This window comes from Pleurodeles waltl, chromosome 7 (assembly GCF_031143425.1).
Source record: "Pleurodeles waltl isolate 20211129_DDA chromosome 7, aPleWal1.hap1.20221129, whole genome shotgun sequence".
Lineage (NCBI taxonomy): Eukaryota > Metazoa > Chordata > Amphibia > Caudata > Salamandridae > Pleurodeles > Pleurodeles waltl.
In genome coordinates this window covers 1425316997-1425335472 of record NC_090446.1, presented here as the reverse complement: position 1 = coordinate 1425335472, position 18476 = coordinate 1425316997, and the positions used below count along the sequence as shown (strand labels likewise).

Below are 18476 nucleotides of genomic sequence, written 5' to 3'. Positions count from 1 at the left end.
TCAAAAATATGTGCACGGTTAAAGGGTGATAAAATATTTTAGTTACAATATAAATCATTTGTGTGTGGTACCATACTCATTTTAGAAATTGTGATGTGTTCTAATGTTATTTTATCATGTGAAAAACGCTGACCTTCTGCTGGGATTTCATGAAATATTGAGAGAAAACTGTTTTTAAATGATTTTCTCATAGAGGTTATAGAAGGTTCTCCAGACACAAAACTGAGCACATAATATCTGGAAATTTACAGTATCTTTCTATCTATGCCAAAGTGTGGCACATCTGAACACCATCTTGATACTGCTGTAAATAAGAAAATTAGGGAGCTTCATGACCGAAATGTCTCCTAAGATGGCCACCAGAGTCAAATGAGCCCACATGTAGAAAAAGGTCACCCAAATGTAGCCCAAGTATAGCCCAATGACAAGTGTGCAAAACACTTTTTTTTTTGCAGTTTTATATAGCGTGGACTTTACATGAGCATCAGCTTCTTTATACAATGACACATTCAATTTGGTTTTAGGCATGGGGAGATTAAGTGAGTTGCCCAGAATCACAGGATGTTGAGCTGACGCCCAAACTCGTACCTAGTTTACCAGTTACAAAGTCTGCTATGGTAATAACACCCCACCCTTTCCCCTAAGAGCAACAAATAAATTCAGTATTCATTTGGATAAAAAAAAAACACATACATAGCAAATAATTTAAAAATGCTGTGTCGCTATTTGAGAACTCAGAAAATGTGGCCTCATTTTTTTTTTTTTTTTAGAGCACTAACTGGAATGCTTTAGGAATTACAGTTTTGATTACATCAAGATACCTTCAAGTTTACCACAGTTTTGTAATACATGTAGAGTATTAGCAATCTAGTTGTTCATTAGAACACTGTGGGGAAACAGAGGTCAGGAGCATGGACTCAGAGAGTTGAGGGCAGGGAGGAGGGTGCAGAGGCAGCAAGTTAGCATGCTGGGCAGGTGAGAGGGGCAGTGGCAAAACAACAGACTATTGAGGGATGAAGGAAGAATCAGTGGCAGTACACCCATACATGTCAACAGACTCGATTCAGGCAGGAGATTCATGTTGTTTTTAAGCCCAAAAGGGCTTTATTTTAGCTGTCTTCTGCCTAAAACCTCCTGTTTTTTGATGAAGTCAATGGGTAAAATCAATTCCTTAGATTTTTTTTTAATTTCCCTCTTACCAAACTCAAAATACTGACATGCATGGCACATTAGACGATGAAAGGCAGGAGTGGAGTAGGGACAAGGACTCAGACAATAGAGGGAAGGAGGGAGGTGGGCAGTGGCACCACACTGACCTTACAGGGAAGGCATCTCGGGTTGCAGCAGCACAATACACCACACAGGGAAAGTGGGCAGTGCAGCACAATAGGCCATGGAAAGCAATAGGGAAGGGACAGAGCCATTCACATTGACAACAGAGAACTGAGAGGAAAGAGGCAGAGGCAACAGGATGGCCATACAAGACAGACAAGAGGGGAAGTTGCAGCACAACGGACAATGAAGGGCAGGAGGGGGGGGCAGAGGCATGCCAATGGACCAGGGAAGGCAGGAGGGGTGGCATAGGGGAACATACATTGAAAACAGAGGGCAGGGAGAAAGGAGGCAGTGCAGGATCAGCAAGATAACCTTGCAGGGTAGGCATGGATGGACACTGGAAGCCCAACACATCATGGAGGCCAACAGGGAGACCCGTAATGGCTGGCACACAGACAACAGAGGGAAACTGAAAGTGGGTCAGGCAGCAAGTTGATGAGAGAGGGCAGGTGGGATAAGCAGTGACAGCACAAAAAAACATGCATAGCTGGTGAAAGTGTTAGTGGCAGCACAACGTCCATGGTGGGCAAAAGGGAGTGGGCATGGGCATGCACAAAGCGGATGTATGATGGAACAATGCATGCACTTACAAAGCATGCCTTTACAACGGAGTAAGTACAATGCATGGTCATTACCACGCATGCACTTACCACGAAATGTTTTTACAATGTATATGCTTTTACCACAAATGTCTTTACCACAAACATTTCGTAGTAAAGTCATAGTTGGTAAAGGCATATGCATAGTAAAAACTATAGGCAAGTATAACATACATTATATATATATATATATATATATATATATATATATATATATATATATATATATATATATATATATATATATAAATATATATATATATATATATATATAAATATATATATATATATATATATATATATATATATATATATATAAATGTGTGTGTGTATATTTACCTATATATGTAATATATATACATTTTTCTATATGTGTGTGTATATATTTACATATATATGTAATATATATAAATGTCTCTATAGATGTGTGTGTGTATATATATATACCCATCCTAAAACCTAAAAATGCCCTCACCACCCCAAAACCCATGCCCACACTAAAACCTAAAAAAGCCCTTACCACCCCAAAACCCATGCCCACCCTAAAACCTAAAAATACCCTTACCACCCAAAACCCATGCCCGCCGTAAAACCTAAAAATGCCCTTACCACCCCAAAACCCACGACCACCATAAAACCTAAAAAAGCCCTTACCACCCCAAAACCCATACCCACCCTAAAACCTAAAAATGCCCTTACTACTCCAAAACCCATGCCCACTCTAAAACCTAAAAATGCCCTTATCACCCCAAAACCCATACCCACCCTAAAACCTAAAAATGCCCTTACCACCCCAAAACCCATGCCCACCCTAAACCCTAAAAATGCCCTTACCACGCCAAAACCCATGCCCACCCTAAAACCTAAAAATGACTTGCCACCCCAAAACTCATGCCCACCCTAAAACCTAAAAATGCAATTACCACCAATAACGGTTACCTATCCTAAACACTATATATATATATATATATATATACTGGAAGATGCAGGATCACAAGAAAACAACAGCCAGCCAGGGCAAAAATCTGGATCCCAAAGGATACAATGAGCCACAAGAAAATGTAATATCCAAGAAAGAAGTGACTCAAACAGATGATCTCACTAAAGAACAAAAATATATTTCTACTACAACGTTTCAGCTTCCGCCTTCCTCAGGTAGTGTATATATATATATATATATATATATATATATATATATATATATATATATATATCTCACTCAACCCACTTAATACTTTTACTACTTACCTGTACTTACCTAACCTATAAAACCTTTACCACGCATACACCTTTACCATTCATGCTTTTGCAACGAAATTTGTTTGTGGTAAAGGCATGCGTGGTAAAACCATGCGTGGTAAACGCATATGCGTTGTAAATGCATTGTGGTAAATGCATTTGGTTGCATTCACCGCAATGTAAGTGATGTTTCTTCCACAAAGGAGCCTAGAGGGCAGAAAGAAGGGGTAGGGGCTGGAAACAGATAGGAGAGGGTAGGGAAAGAGTTTAGGGACTTCACAACAGACCACACAGGGCAGGCCGGAGGAGTAGTTGCAGCACAACAGAGCATGGAGGGCACAAGGGAGTGACAGCAAAATGGGTCATGGGGGACAGAAGGAAGGGGATAGGGGCATGAAACTTGGACAATGTAAGGCAGGGTGGAGGGGGCTGGGGCAGGCAGCAGCCATCTGACCATGCTGGGTAGACAGAAGGGGCTGCAGCAGCTCAAAATAACTCTCAAATTAGAGGGGTAAGGCTGTGGTAGGTCCATAGATCATGGTGGGCAAAAGGGAGGTAACAGGCATGCACACAAGCATCTGAGGATGGGAGAAGGAGTTTAGGGGCAGCAAGCTAAGCAAGATGGCAATGATGGGGCATTGACTCGGGCAACAGAGGGCAAGAGGGAGAGGCACACAGGGCTGGACAAGGGGTCAGGAATATAGATTTGGACAATGGAGGGCAAGGAGGAGGGAGGACAGGGCAGCTTGCTTGGAAGGGGGCAGCACAATGGACTATGCTAGGCCACCTCCCCGCTGTGCATTACTATGGACATCTTACTTTATGTTAAATATAGTCATCAAAATTCACAGAAAAAAACAAAGTTTAAGGAGATGGTATAGTTAGGTCAAAATGACATGAAAACAAACCATTTGAAACTAGCAAAACCAATGTTTCCACATGCGGTTTCTCCCAATAGGAAGCTTTTTACCTCTAGGCTATTTCCTCCTCTTGGACTCCTTCTGGAATGGACCATCTACAAAGGTGCCTCCAAGTGGTGGTGCATTGTTGCTACTGGAAGGAGCTTCCCCTACCTCAGGCAGACAAAGACCAGACACCCTGAGCTTCATGGGTAAATCACAGTTAGAGGATGCCCTCTAAACAACCAACACCCAACAAACCTGACAGTTTCCATCTACTCTTAAAGACACCTAAATCATACTGGACCTGCCACTGGAGGTCCTTTTTGCATATCCTAATTTTCCAGGGAAATGTGTCTTAAATGATGAAAGGCTGTCAACTTGTATTTCAGTTCAATGGCCACTTTTGCAAGGCAGTTTGTAGGTAATTTCCTTAGAGTTCTTGGGGTTGAAGTGTTATTCATCTTTTACTTTACCTTCACATTTGCAACTACCCTTCGAAATTGGCCACCTGATGCTCTTTACTTCAAGTTGAATCCTGTCATTATCTAATGCTCCAACATATGAATGTCAGGTCGGTTGTTTTTTCATAATTTTTTGTATTTAGAGTGTTATAAACTGCTCTCCTGTTTACTGTAATTTACTAAGCTGCATAAAATACAAAATCAGGCTGTTTAAGTTCCATTGGTGTATTAATTATTCATATGGTATGTAACTATATCACAGTTGATAATATCGGTCTACAGTAATATTTAATTTCCAACATTGACTATCACTACAATTTAAGTGTATAATAACCAGTGGCAGCCAGTGATCTCGGAAAGTGGTAGAGCATAATACATGCCACAGGTTCACCTCCTTGCTTTAAAAATGTGCTGTGGTGCACTCACAGACGAATGTACTGATATACTCACACTCACTGTTTCTTCCCAAAAATATACTTGCATACACTCACAATTACTAACTTTCAGTCACAACTACTGATGGACAGAGACTCTGATTTGAACTCCTGGGGTTTTAATAGTGCAGCAGCTGCAGTTGCACCAGGACTTATGCATCCTGTTGCTACATTGCAAGAGGCACCCCTGACTCACTACCACTCCCTCTCACACCCTCCACCTCACTCACTTATTTTAACTCACTCGCACTGCTCAGTGTTTGCTTCACACTCATTCTCATTAATTCCCTCAAATTCATAAAACTAACAGACACTCTCACTCAATCCAATTGTCTCCCACAAACACACTTTAACTCACACAAACACAAATAAACAGCACTGTTGTTTTTTACTTAACCCCTTGGGTGCCAAAGACGAGGTGGTTACGTCTGGTGGCACGGCGCTTAGGCGGCCCAGGAGAGGCAGAAGCCACTAAACACCATGGATTTTTTTGTAGTTATGAAATTGGCATAAGGGGAGATACCCCTTAGGCAAGTGTCACTCCTGGGGGGAATTTGTTTTATTAGGCTTTTCTGCCCACTCTGGGGGCAGATTGGCCTATATTAATTAGGCCGATCTGCCCCCCAGGGGGGGCAGAAGCCATTGGACACCAGAGATTTGTTTTAAGCGCCTATTGATAAGGGGAATGACCCCTTAGGCAAGGGTCGCTCCCCAGCTGGGGCTACTTGTTTTTAGGACAGCATATTTCTATTAGGTCGCTCTGCCCCTGGTGGGGGGGCAGAAACCATTAGGCACCAGGGATTGGTGTGTGTGTCTGTTTTGTTTGGGGGAACCGCCCCTTGGGCAAGGGTCACTCCCCATGTGGGTACATTTCTGTTGGCCATATCTGCCCCCCTTGGGGACAGATTGGCCTATGTTTGGAAGGCCCATGTTCCCCCAAGGGGGCAGAAAGCCCACCAGAGACCAGGGATTTTTTTTTTTAAATAAGAGGGTGGTGGTATGGCTATACCCCCACCCCAAATAAATGAGGACAAAGTTGTTCTGCCCACCAGTGGGAAGATGGGGCAATTACCCCCAATCCACACCTCGGGGCAGAAAGTATACTAGATGCCAGGGAATAAAAATAAAAAAAATAGCGTGGTGGTGGCGGCTACCAACCAGTACGGGCATAGTTATGCCCCCACCCCAACTGAAGGGGTAACAGTCTCTCACCTCTCCCCTGCACACTAAAACATCTTATCCCACGGCAAGAGGACATTTGATTATTTGGGGTTTTGTTTTTACATTTGGGCCATGAGAGCTTGGCTAACTCTCAAAATCCACAAGACCTAGACACATCTGAAAACTAAACATATGGGTGAGTCTAGGATGGTGTGCTTCACATGCACCCGCACCATTTTCGTACCCACAATGCTCTGCAAACCTCCAACTTTGCTGGGAATCACACACTTTTTTTCCACATATTTGTGATGGAACCTTCCAGGAATCTGCAGGAATCCAAAAAATTCCTACCACCCAGCATTGTCTCATCATCATAAAAAATCTGCCCCACTTGTCAGACTAAAAATGTTTTTTTTCAAACTGCCCTTTTGGACCCGTTTTGGTTCCTCCTCAATTTTGACATGTTTATGGCTCTTCCCTGTCACAGGCACTTGGCCCACCTACACAAGGTATCATTTCTATCGGGAGACTGAGGGGAACGTTGGGTGGTAGGAAAGTGGTCCCGGTACGATCATCCCACATAGGAATACGGGATTGTTTTTATTTTTTAGCTAAATTTGAGTTTTGCTGAGGATTCTAGGTAAGAAAACACTGGGGGATTCACGCAAGTCACACCTCCCTGGACTCCCTAGGGTGTCTAGTTTTCAGAAATGTCTGGGTTTGGTAGGTTTCCCTGTATGGCTGCTGAGACCAGGACCAAAAAACAGGTAGTTTTGTATTTGATAATTTTTATGTATCCAGATAGTGTTTTGGGGGATTTTCCTTTCACGGGCACTAGGCCTACCCACACAAGTGTGGAACCATTTTTATTAGGAGACTTGGGGGAACGCTGGGTGGAAGGAAATTTGTGGCTCCTCTCGTATTCCAGAACTTTCTGTCACCAAATTGTGATGAAAAAGTGTTTTTGGAGCAATTTTGAGGTTTGCAAAGGATTCTGCTGAGAGCCTCACAAGTCACCCCATCTTGGATTCCTCTAGGTGTCTAGTTTTCCAAAATGCACAGGTTTGGTAGGTTTACCTAGGTGCCGGCTGAGCTGGAAGCCAAAATCCACAGCTAGGCACTTTACAAAAAACACATCAAATTTCAATGTAAAAATGTGATGTGTTTATGTTGCGTTTCCTGTCGCAAGCATTAGGCTTACCCATGCAAGTGAGGTAACATTTTTATCGGGAGACTTGGTGGAATACAGAATAGCAAAACAAGTGTTAATGCCCTTGTCTTTTTCTACATTTTTTCTTGCCAAATGTATGATAGTGTGTAAAAAATACATCTATTTGAAAAATGCCTTGTAATTCACATGCTAGTATGGGGACCCTATAATTCAGAGATGTGCAAATAACCACTGCTTCTCAACACCTTATCTTGTGCCAATTTTGGAACTACAAAGGTTTTCTTGATACCTATTTTTCACTCTTTATATTTCACCAAATGAATTGTTGTATACCCGGTTTAGAATGAAAACCCATTGCAAGGTGCAGATCATTTATTGGCTCTGGGTACCTAGGTTTCTTGATGAACCTACAAGCCCTATATATCCCCACAACCAGAAGAGTCCAGCAGACGTAAGGGTATATTGCGTTCAAAAATCTGACATCACAGGAAAACGTTCTAGAGTAAAACGTGGAGAAAAATGCCTGTTTTATTCACCTCAATTTCAATATATTTTTATTTCAGCTGTTATTTTCTGTAGGAAAACCTTGTAGGATCTACACAAATGACCCCTTTCTCAATTCAGAATGTTGTCTACTTTTCAGAAGTGTTTAGCTTTCTGGGATCCAGCATTGGTTTCACACCCATTTCTGTCACTAACTGGAAGGAGGCTGAAAGCACAACAAATAGAAAAATGGGGTATGTCCCAGTAAAATACCAAAATTGTGTTGAAAATGTGGTTTTCTGATTCAAGTCTGCCTGTTCCTGAAAGCTGGGAAGTTGGTGATTTTATCACTGCAAACCCTTTGTTGAGGCCATTTTCAGGGAAAAAAACATAAGCCTTCTTCTGCAGCCGTTTTGTCCCATTTTTTTTTAACTAATGAAATTTTCTCTGTATTTTTGCTAATTTCTTGGTCTCCTTCAGGGGAACCCACAGACTCTGGGTACCTCTGAAATCGTTAGGTTGTTTAAAAAAAAGGACTCAAATTTGGCTTGGGTAGCTTATGTGGACAAAACGTTATGAGGGCCTAGGCGTGAACTGCCCCAAATAGCCAAAAAAGGCCTGGCACATGAGGGGGAAAAGGCTTGGCAGTGAAGGGGTTAACATTCTTCCTTTTATGGCACCTTAAAGGCTCCATGGCAGCAGAAGAGCAAGAAACATGTGCTGAACATGGGAGCCAGCAAGCAATGTTTACTAGCGAGAAGCCAGACAGAGAAGCAGGGCCATGTTTCAGAGGACGACCTATGTCATGCCCTCTCCTAGCTTTTTGATAGGACTGGAAGCACAGTCCTATCAGAAGATTGGACAGGTCTGGGGGTCCTGCTTCTGTGTGTGGCTTCTTATTGGGTTCAGGGATGCACTGATGTGCACCCTGACAGCCATATGTCAGCGGATATACTGTTCTGCCAGAGGCATGTCCAGTATGCCTCCTAAATAAATGAATTGTGCTTGCGTGAGAGGATTGTGGTTGAACCACACACCTGAGACATGTGCAATCCAGGCATCCCGCTATTTCTAAAATACACCCTGTAGGAGGTCATTGCTCACCCCCCCTAGTATCCCCCCCACCCCATGCTCTTCCTCCTCCTACCATCAGGGGCCTGGTTGAGAGGCTGAGAAGGCTGACCTGCGCATTTAGAGATCATGCAAATACCAAGGTGGTGTTTGCATGAACATTACTAAATAACATTTTTAAAAGTGTAATTATTTAACTTAGCTGTTGCTCCTTGTCCTCGCAGGCGGTAGGACTAAGACCTGGAACATTTGAAGAGGAGCTACTTATCTTAACTTCACCTGTATTTCCTCAAGAGGTCAGAATAGGTGGAGATCGCACGTAATATAGGGCCTGATACCTTCATTCATAGACCCGGAGTGTTCGGATTTCAGTTAGATGTTTCCTGCAACAGGTGTCAAACTCTTCCTGAAATGGTTGTAGTTTGGTTATTGCACTGAGACACTGGTGCAGTGAGCTCAGCAGTTTCAAATTGTCAGAGGTCTGTCCACACCCTTCCTGCTCCCAGGAGGCCCGTACAGAGGCCCCCCGTGCAAAGAGCTGGCCAATACCAGCAACGTCTGTGCCGAATGAACTGCAGCATGCAGCGGTACAGCAGAGAGGCATACACCCAAGAACAAGTATTTGTGAAACTTGGAATGAAAGGAGATTAAAGAAATAGTAGGGATACCAGAAAACCAATGAAGGAAGGAAGAGAGAGAACGAAATAGAGAGAGATAATGATGGCACGAGTTAAAAAATAGAGATACATATAGGCTAAAGGAGACAAAGAGACAGAAAATGTAAGATAATTCTGGAGCGAGAGAGCGGAGGGGGAGAGAGTGGCTTCTTTGCTTGCAGATTAATATATATATAAATATGACTTGCCTCTTGATGTTTTTCCTACGTAGGTACATGCCCAGCAAATATGCATTATGAGAGCTGTGGAGTTCCTTGTCCACTAACCTGTGGCCAACGGAGTATAGCTTCCTCTTGCAGGCTCCGGTGTACTGCAAGGTGTGTCTGCAACCATGGCTACCTCCTGGAAGACACGATAAGGGTTGCATGTGTACCCAGGGACCAGTGTTTATCCTGCAGGATCAGGAACGGCGTCTACACTACCTGTGGCACGGCCTGCCCCCTGAACTGTCAGAATCACCAACGTGGAATCACTAAATGTGCCAATGACTGTGTTGAGGGGTGCATCTGCAAGAAAGGGCTTGTCTTCAACAAGCGGCAAGGAGGCACGTGTGTGCGACCCATGCAGTGTTTCAAGCTAATAGAGGAGTAAGCACGGATGAGAAAATCTGGAAATAAACAGTCTCTTGCTCACCGACTGCTATTGTATTATTTTCTACGGAAATCTTATTACAATGATTGGAAGCCGTACATTATCTGTCACCTCCTAACGGGTATCAAATACTGCTAGTCTGCAGTGTAAGGATGATCATTCTTGTAAGTCATTTTCTCTAAGCCTTTCTCTAATTTCTCTTTTAATGCTTTTCGCCTATCATCAACTAAGGTGTAAGCAAGCATGTTAGATTGTTTTTATGTGTGTAAGCCGTCCCAAACATTAGTGTAGGTTCAAAGAATCCTCTAAACAATACTATGTCATGATCCTTAGCTACTCTACTCAAATACCTAATGATAGGAACAAATGAAAATACTATGTCATGATTTGAGTAAAAATATTGAATACATTCCTGGTCATAGAATCCTATTAGTAGCAAACTACAACTTATACTATAAGTGAGGGAAATAACTCCTTCTTCAACTGATGAAGGAATTTGCGTACACACAAGACAATCCTTTGCATCCATCGTCTCAACATACTCACTCAACAAGCGATAGAAGACATTAGAAGAAAGGTCTCCTTGAGCATTAGTATAATCATGCAAATATTCATCTGACTTAAACTTCTCCAAAGCCGTTAGTGTAGTAGTCTCAGAAGCAATAGTATGACTGGCTCATTTCGCATCAAGAACAGACATTCCCACATTCACCACTATAAACAAAGTCCCACACATAATTGACAATCCAATGCTCATATATTTACAGTGCTTAGCATCTCTAACCTGATTATTCAACTCAGCCATGATCTGTAAATAATCAGAAAGTAGAAGTAACATAGAAAAGTGCAGCAAAAATCTAAAAGAGGCAATTCTTCTTTCAACAGTTCAGTTTTGCATCCAGGAACCCTTTTTCCTTGTCAAAATCAATTAGTAGCTTGTTACATCCGGTTTTTCAGGTCAACTCAAGTTATCAATGTCTTTTTCAGTTTACTTTCAACAGTCCCTTTTCCCAAAATAATTCTTCAATCAATTTCAACAGTTCAATTCCTTGCTCATCCATCAGGTTACATCAAAATGTTGACTTGGAACATCCCTATCAAAACAAAAAGACATAAACTCGTGCTGCCATTTGTTTGTAGTTGCATATGCCCTTTCAGGACCTGCGTATCTTCAACTTACTATTTTCTTCAATTTTCGGTCACCACTCAACTCTCCTTCACTTAATTCTTCTTTTCTTGTGGTTTCTATTTCTTCCTCTATTGTTTGGTCAACAACTACTTCCTTCCTTTTTTCTGCTTGTGACTCAGGCCAATTATCTCCTTTTCTCAAACCTTCTGTCAATATTTTTCTCAGGATTGGACTCTTCTCCTTTTCTTTTTCTATGGTGTTTTCTCTTAATGGACCTGCAACAGGCTCAGGAGGAGTCAGATCACTTTGGCTTTGATCCAACTCTACTCCCTCCCCTTCTTGGTCTGGCACTTGCTCTGTTTGTTTCTAAGAATTGTCTACTTCTGGGAGAACCCCTGTTGTGCTAGGCTCTCCTGCTGCATCCGTCGAGATTGATTCTCCAGCACCCTCAGGTAATTCTTCACTTTCGTTTCTTACAGGGGTAATAGAACCATCTTCCACAAGTTCTTGTTCAATTTCCGGTTTCCCTTGTTCCTTTTCTGGTTCAGGTGCTGCAACTTGCTTTCGGTTGTTGGTTCTCTCCACAAAGCTTCTTCGTGATCCAGTGGACATGCCACTTTCTTCGTGTGAATCCAGTTCAGTATTCCTGCGCACTTCACAGCTGTTGTAGTCATCAAGATCACCTGGTAAGGTCGCCGCTAACGAGGCTCCAAACATGTCTTGCACACATGCTTGCGGACAACAACTCAGACGGTGCCTCTCAGGTTGTGCCCAGGATAGTGAATTGGTGGCAGTGTGGAGGCCTCCAGCTACTGAGAGAAAGAGCGAACGACATCAGCCAGATCCTTGCAGTAGTCCAATACCATATCATCTGTAATATTGACAAGTGCATTGGCTGGAACCGCTGGCAATCTCATTGCCCTGCCCATAAGAATCTCGTGGGGTGACAATCCTGTCTTCCTGTCAGGTGTGTTTTTCATTGACATCAACACCAAAAGCAATGCATCTGGCCTTTTCAAATTCAAAGCTGCACACATGTTTGCAATTCATGACTTCAAGGTACCATTCATCTGCTCCACTAGTACTGATGCTTCAGGGCAATAGATACAATGCAACTTCTGCTCAATGTTTAGTGCTGCACACAAAAGTTTAATCACCTCGTTAATCGCAGTGCGTTCCCTATCTGATTCTAAAGAGATCAGAAATCCGAAATGTGGTATTAACTCTCTATGCAACAGCTTTGAAACTGTGAGGCTATCATTCCTTCTTGTAGGGTACGCTTCAATCCAGTGACTAAAAATACACACAATTACAAACACGTACTTCAAACCTCCACTCACAGGCATTTCAATGAAATCCAACTGCATTCTGCCTGATGGACCTCCTGCTTTTCCAATGTGGCTCAAGTTCACCACGGTCCCTTTCCTCACATTTAATCGCTGACAAATAAAACAGCGATCGCATAATGCTTCTGCTGCTTGTCTAAACTTGGGGTTAAACCAATAAATTTTAAACAAACAAACCATGGCATCCCTCCCAATGTGTGCCTGACCATGATAGTACCTTGCCATTTGTTAAAGCAAACTATTTGGCAAAATCATTTGATCCTCTTCTGATACCTATAGCTCATCCTTTCTCTGGATACGCTTCATTTTAAGCCATGAGCTTTTCTCCTCCTTGTCAACATTACCTTGGAAAGCTTTCAATTCTTCCATTGTGTCAATCACTTTTAATGCAAAACTTGTACATGTACTGTCTTCTTCAGACATTAATTCCCACTTGTCTTTGAACGATATACAGTTCAATTCGCGAAAGTCTAGCGACTTGATCCGCATATCCATTTCTATTGACACGTAGTCCTTTGACTTTAGATGTGCACTGCATTTCACTACGGCAATTTCTTCAGGCAATTGTATTGCATTCAGCAACTCTTTTATTCTTTCGCCATTTCTCACTGGTGAACCAGTAGAGGTCAGGAAACCTCTTTGCGACCACAATTGACCAAAATCATGAACAATTCCAAATCTGTATTGGCTATCTGTATAGATAGTGACTCTCGGTCTGGCAGACACATGGCACGCTCGAGTAAAAGCAACCAATTCTGCTACTTGTGCAGAGTATAATCCTCAAAGCCAGGAAGCTTCTAAAGTACTGGTAATTGTGCTAACGGCATACCTGCTCTGAATGTTCCTGTACCATCTCTGAAACATGAAACATCAACAAAGACAATTTGGTCATTTTCTTCCAATCGAGTATCTCAGATGTCAGGTCTCGGTTTTGTGCACAGCTCAGTTACCTCAAGACAATCTTGCTAAATATCTCCCTCTTTTTCAATTTCAACAGTATCATTTGGAAGTAAAGTTGCCGTATTTAGCACTGCACATCTTTTCAATGTTACATTTGGAGCACCTAAAATGCTCGTCTCATACCTTGTCAGTCTGGCACCAGTCAAATACTGAGCTTTCTTCCTTGTCTGTAAAATCTCAACTGAGTGAGGGACCATTACCGTCAGGAAATATACCATCACTACTCCCTCACATTGTGAGAGACTTTGACCAACTGCGGCAACTGCACGCAAACAACCTGATAAGGCTGCTGCAACTGGGTCCAAGGTAGCTGAAAAGTAAGCTCCTGGGCGATATGCACCTCCATAGACCTTTGTCAAAACAGACAGAGAACATGCATCACGTTCATGACAAAACAATGTGAATGGTTTCGTGTAATCAGGCATACCCAGCGCTGTAGCTCTGCACAAACTCTCTCTCAACTCAGTGAACGCTTTCATCTATTCCTGGTCTAACATTATGGGATCAGTGACATCCTTATGTGTCAGTTTCTGTAATGGCTTTGAAATCTCAGCAACATTTTAAATCCACTGATGACAATACCCCACCATTCCCAGGAACATCCTGACATCTCTCTGGGACGTCGGGGGACTTTTCTGCAATATCATTGTGATCCTTTCTCTGGAAATTCTCCTCGACCCTTTCTCAGTTTTGTGACCCAGATATTTCACTACCTTTTGACAGTACTGCAATTTCAATGGTGACAGCTTATGACCAAATTTTCCCAAATGATTCAAATAGGGCAATCGAGTCATACTTACACTTGTCCCTAGTTTTGGATGCAATCAGTAAATCATCAATGTATTGTACCTGAGTCGATTGAAACGGCAATTCCAATGACTCCAGGTTCTTTTTCAGGATCTGGTTAAACAAGGATGGTGACTCCGTGTACCCTTGAAGAAGTCTGCACCACCTATAGACTCTGTCTAAAAATTTGAAACTAAAGAGAAAATTAATATCCTCATGAAGAAGGCATGTGACAAGTCAACCACTGTGAACCATTCTGCATCACATGGAATCTGGAACATTATTACTGCTGGATTTCGCACCACAGGACAACATTTGACCACCATAGCATTTACTTTTCTCAAATCCTTCGCATTTCACACCTTCCCACATGGCTTTTTCATACCCATTATCAGTGAATTTTATGGGCTGCTCAGCACTTCTTTCAAGACTCCCTGCTTCACAAAGTCTCCAATTATCTGTGCTACTTTCATCAGGACATCTTGTGGCATATGGTACTGTGGAAGCTGCGGAAGCACTACATTCAGTTTCAAAGTAACCTTAATCGGCTCCACTCCCTTAACCAAACCCACTTCTTTACCTGTTAGATCCCACACGTTTTCCTGTACTGTTCCCTGCAAATCTGAATGAAGCTCTTTGACTGTAAACATCACATTAAGCTCAATCAATGGGTACTCTTCCTTGGTAGTTTACTCTCAGTTTCTGGAGTTAGTTCTTCTTCATCATCACTATTTGTCTGAATCTCTATCCCAGCAGTTGAGCAAGAGATCGAACATTTGGTCTTACACAATAAGTCCCTTCCCAGTAGGGATACTGGACTTGAATCACAGACTACAAACCTGTGCAGTCCCTGGAAGTTTGCCAATCTCGACTTGTACTGTTTCTGTGATCGGATTTGTCAAATGCTTATTCGCTACCCCCACAACCTGAACTTTTCTTCCTGAAAGAGGTAAAGTCAGAACTTCTGCACTCCTCACTGTGGAGCATGTAGCTCCCCTGTCCACAAGAAATTAGACCCTATGACCCATCACTCTTCCTTTCACAAAGGGTCCCCTCTGATCTAGCTCTCAGGAGGCTGCAAGCATACATGGCTCCTCATCCAAACTATCGCTCATCCATTCACCATTTATTTCATTCTCACTGTGTAATGGGAATTGGTGCATGGTGTTACTACTTCTGTCTTGTCTCTGACCCGTGACCTGTTGAGTAAGCGTCACCTGTTGCTGCTCCATCGGGGTTTGAGGTATCTGCATTTGCTGTCTAGGTACCATAGGAACCTGCTGCTGCATTGGTTGTAAGTGTGTCAATTGTACACATGGCATTTGCACCTGCTGCATGGGTTGATAATTCTGCATCTGATTCACGTTATTCTGAAAATTTTGATTAAGACCTCTCATTCTTGGTATTCGTACATTTTGAAATGTATTGACATCACCACCTTGATGAACAACACCTTCCTGCACCATCGTCGGACACTCCCGCTTCCAATGTCCCACGGCTCTGCAAATGTGACACAGTAATATCTTCTTCATCCCTTGCACATCATTTTGAACCACTGCAGTACTCAGATTCGGACCACAATTTATATTGACTCCACTACCCCTACCTCTCATCTGAGGTTGGAAGATGATAGTTCCCTGCTGCTGTGGTATCTGCTGAACAAAAGTCCCTTGCACTCCTGTTTCAGCTGCTTTAATCTGCATCACCATCGCTTTCTCCTTCAGCTTTTTCTGCTTCAACTCAATTTCATCACTACAGTATTTTGCATACTGCAACACCTTATTGTTGGACCTGGCCCTTTTACAGGGTCATTCCCCAGACTTTTTGCTTTTGCCTCCTTATTTTTCTGACCTCTGTTGGCTGACGTTTTGACTCTGAGCACTTTTTCACTGCTAACCAGTGCTAAAGTGCATGTGCTCTCTCTTACAAATTTGGTATGATTGGATTATACCCGATTGGCATATTTAATTTACCTGTAAGTCCCTTGTAAAGTGGTATCTCTATACCCAGGGCCTGTAAATTAAATGCTACTAGTGGGCCTGCAGCGCTGCTTGCGCCACGCACTGAAGTAGCCTGTCAAACATATTTAAGACCTGCTAGCGCAAAGCCTGTGTGCGCAGTTTCCTGCCACAGGGACCTGTCATCTAAATTTACTTGCCAGGCCCAGAACTCCCCTTTTACTACATGTAAGTCACCCCTAAGGTACGCCCTAGCTAGCCCTCTGGGCAGGGTGCCATGTATGTAGAAGGCAGGACATGTGCCATGTTCCGTGGCCTGTCCTGGTAGTGACAAACAGCCTAACTTGGTGTCTCACTACTGTGAGTGCTGCCCTCTCATAGGATTGCATTGGAAATGCCCTGCATTATGTGGAAGGGGTATTGTCTGATTTATGAGGGGTAGCATAGGCATGTTTGGTATGGTTGTGACAATGGTAAGAAATGCTACTTACTGGTGTAGGTGTATTTGTTATTACTGTCACAGAAATGCCACTTCTAGAAAGTGCACATTTATCTGTACTTATAACTTTGGTGTTTTGCAGCTTGTCTCCAATCAACGTCTGGGCAGACTGACAGTTGGGGCTTTGTGCATACTTCTCAGACAGCCTGAACACAGGGAGGGTGGAGGTGACACCGAGATGCATCTACATATTGTAAAGCCTACCTGGGCTGAGAGAAGGGAGTGGCGGGGCACACCTGCATTTGTAAAGACTGTGCCCTGGCCTCGCACAATAGGGTCGTTAATCCCCCACTGATGTTTGGAGACTGTGCTGAAAGGAGAGAGGGGGCACTCCCAGAACCAGTTGTAACTGGCTGGAACCTCCTCGCCCTACCATTGTGAAACACTGTAAAAACTGACTATGAGTACAGGGGAATTTTCCCCACAATTTGAACATTCTTGGAACTTGAAACTGGACACAGAACGCTGATGAATGGACTTACCAGGAAACCACCTTGGACTGCTGCTGTTGTGCTTACCTGTGACCTGCCTGGTCACTAGGAGGAACTGCCACCATCTGCACCCCTTGTGCTGGCCTGTAGCTGGTTCCACCAGCCCTGTGCTTCTTCTAGTTCTGGTTGCTCCCAGGGGCAGGATGTTGTGGCCCCTCACCCCTGCCAATCCTTCTACAACTTGCCCAGAGCGCTTCTTCAAAGGGGCGCTCTTTTGATTCTAAGGAGGAATCACCGCCGCAGCCCAGGCTGCAGATTTGCCTCAGCGCTGTGAAAAGCGCTTTATTGGGAAACTCTAAAATTCACCGCCGCAGCCCGGGCCTCAAATTGGCCTTCAATCTTGTGAAATCGCTTTATTCTGGCCCTCCGGATCATCGCCGCAGCCCGGGATCCAGGGCTATTAAAAGCGCGAGGTCCGCGCTCGACTAAGTGCCCCCGGGGCACGAAAGAGATCTCCAAGGAGCCGGCGTGCTCCTAGCGATGCCCCCGGGGCACGGTCCGCTCCTAGGAGTGCCCCCGGGGCACCAGCCGCGTCCTCTCCTCCTGGGAGCGTCCCGGTGGCCGGGAACGGCTCCCGAACACTCGTGCACCGATCCCGGTGCACGCGAGTGCGTCTTCCGGCCCCCGGACGGGTCCAGGCTCATAGGACCACTTGCAGGACACGGAGAAGGCACGAGGAGCGCCCCTTCTCCGGTCTCTGCCCTAGGAGCGGAACGCTCCGGTAGTTGGGCAGCTTTTCTTCGCCAGCAAGTGCCTCGCGAAAGGAGACCTCGTTGGAGGTCCTTTCCCGGTTTTGGGCCATAACTTGTTGCTGGGCCACGCCCGGCCCCCACCCCACGGACAGGGTGCGAGGAGGCCGAGGCAGGCCCCCACCACGAGGGAGGCCCCCCCGTTTGGCGCATAGGAGCACCGGGGGCCCCGTGATCATCTCCAGGCACTGGAAGTGCCTTCTTCCACCATAATTCAGGTACTCTTTAGGAAATTTAGACTCTAGGAGCCTAACACAGACTTGCAGAGGTTTGCTATTTCCTACCTGTGTACTGGTGATACATATATGTGCTAATGTTCCTTTTCTAGGCATGTCTGGCTGATATGTATTTATATGACTTGTGGAATAGTCTCTAATGTTCCTTTTATGGGTATTTAGGAATTGTTTGTGACAAGTGCATATACCTCTTATTAT

At 43.8% G+C, this 18476-nt stretch overlaps 1 long non-coding RNA gene across 1 annotated transcript in view; it reads left to right on the top strand.

The window, feature by feature from the left end:
* Nucleotides 1–10170, top strand: part of LOC138247420 (uncharacterized) — a 92509-nt gene extending 82339 nt beyond the window's left edge. The window contains exon 4 of the long non-coding RNA XR_011194499.1: nt 9745–10170. This is a non-coding gene — a long non-coding RNA (uncharacterized lncRNA). The remainder of the gene's footprint in view (nt 1–9744) is intronic.
* Nucleotides 10171–18476: the final 8306 nt, after the last annotated feature.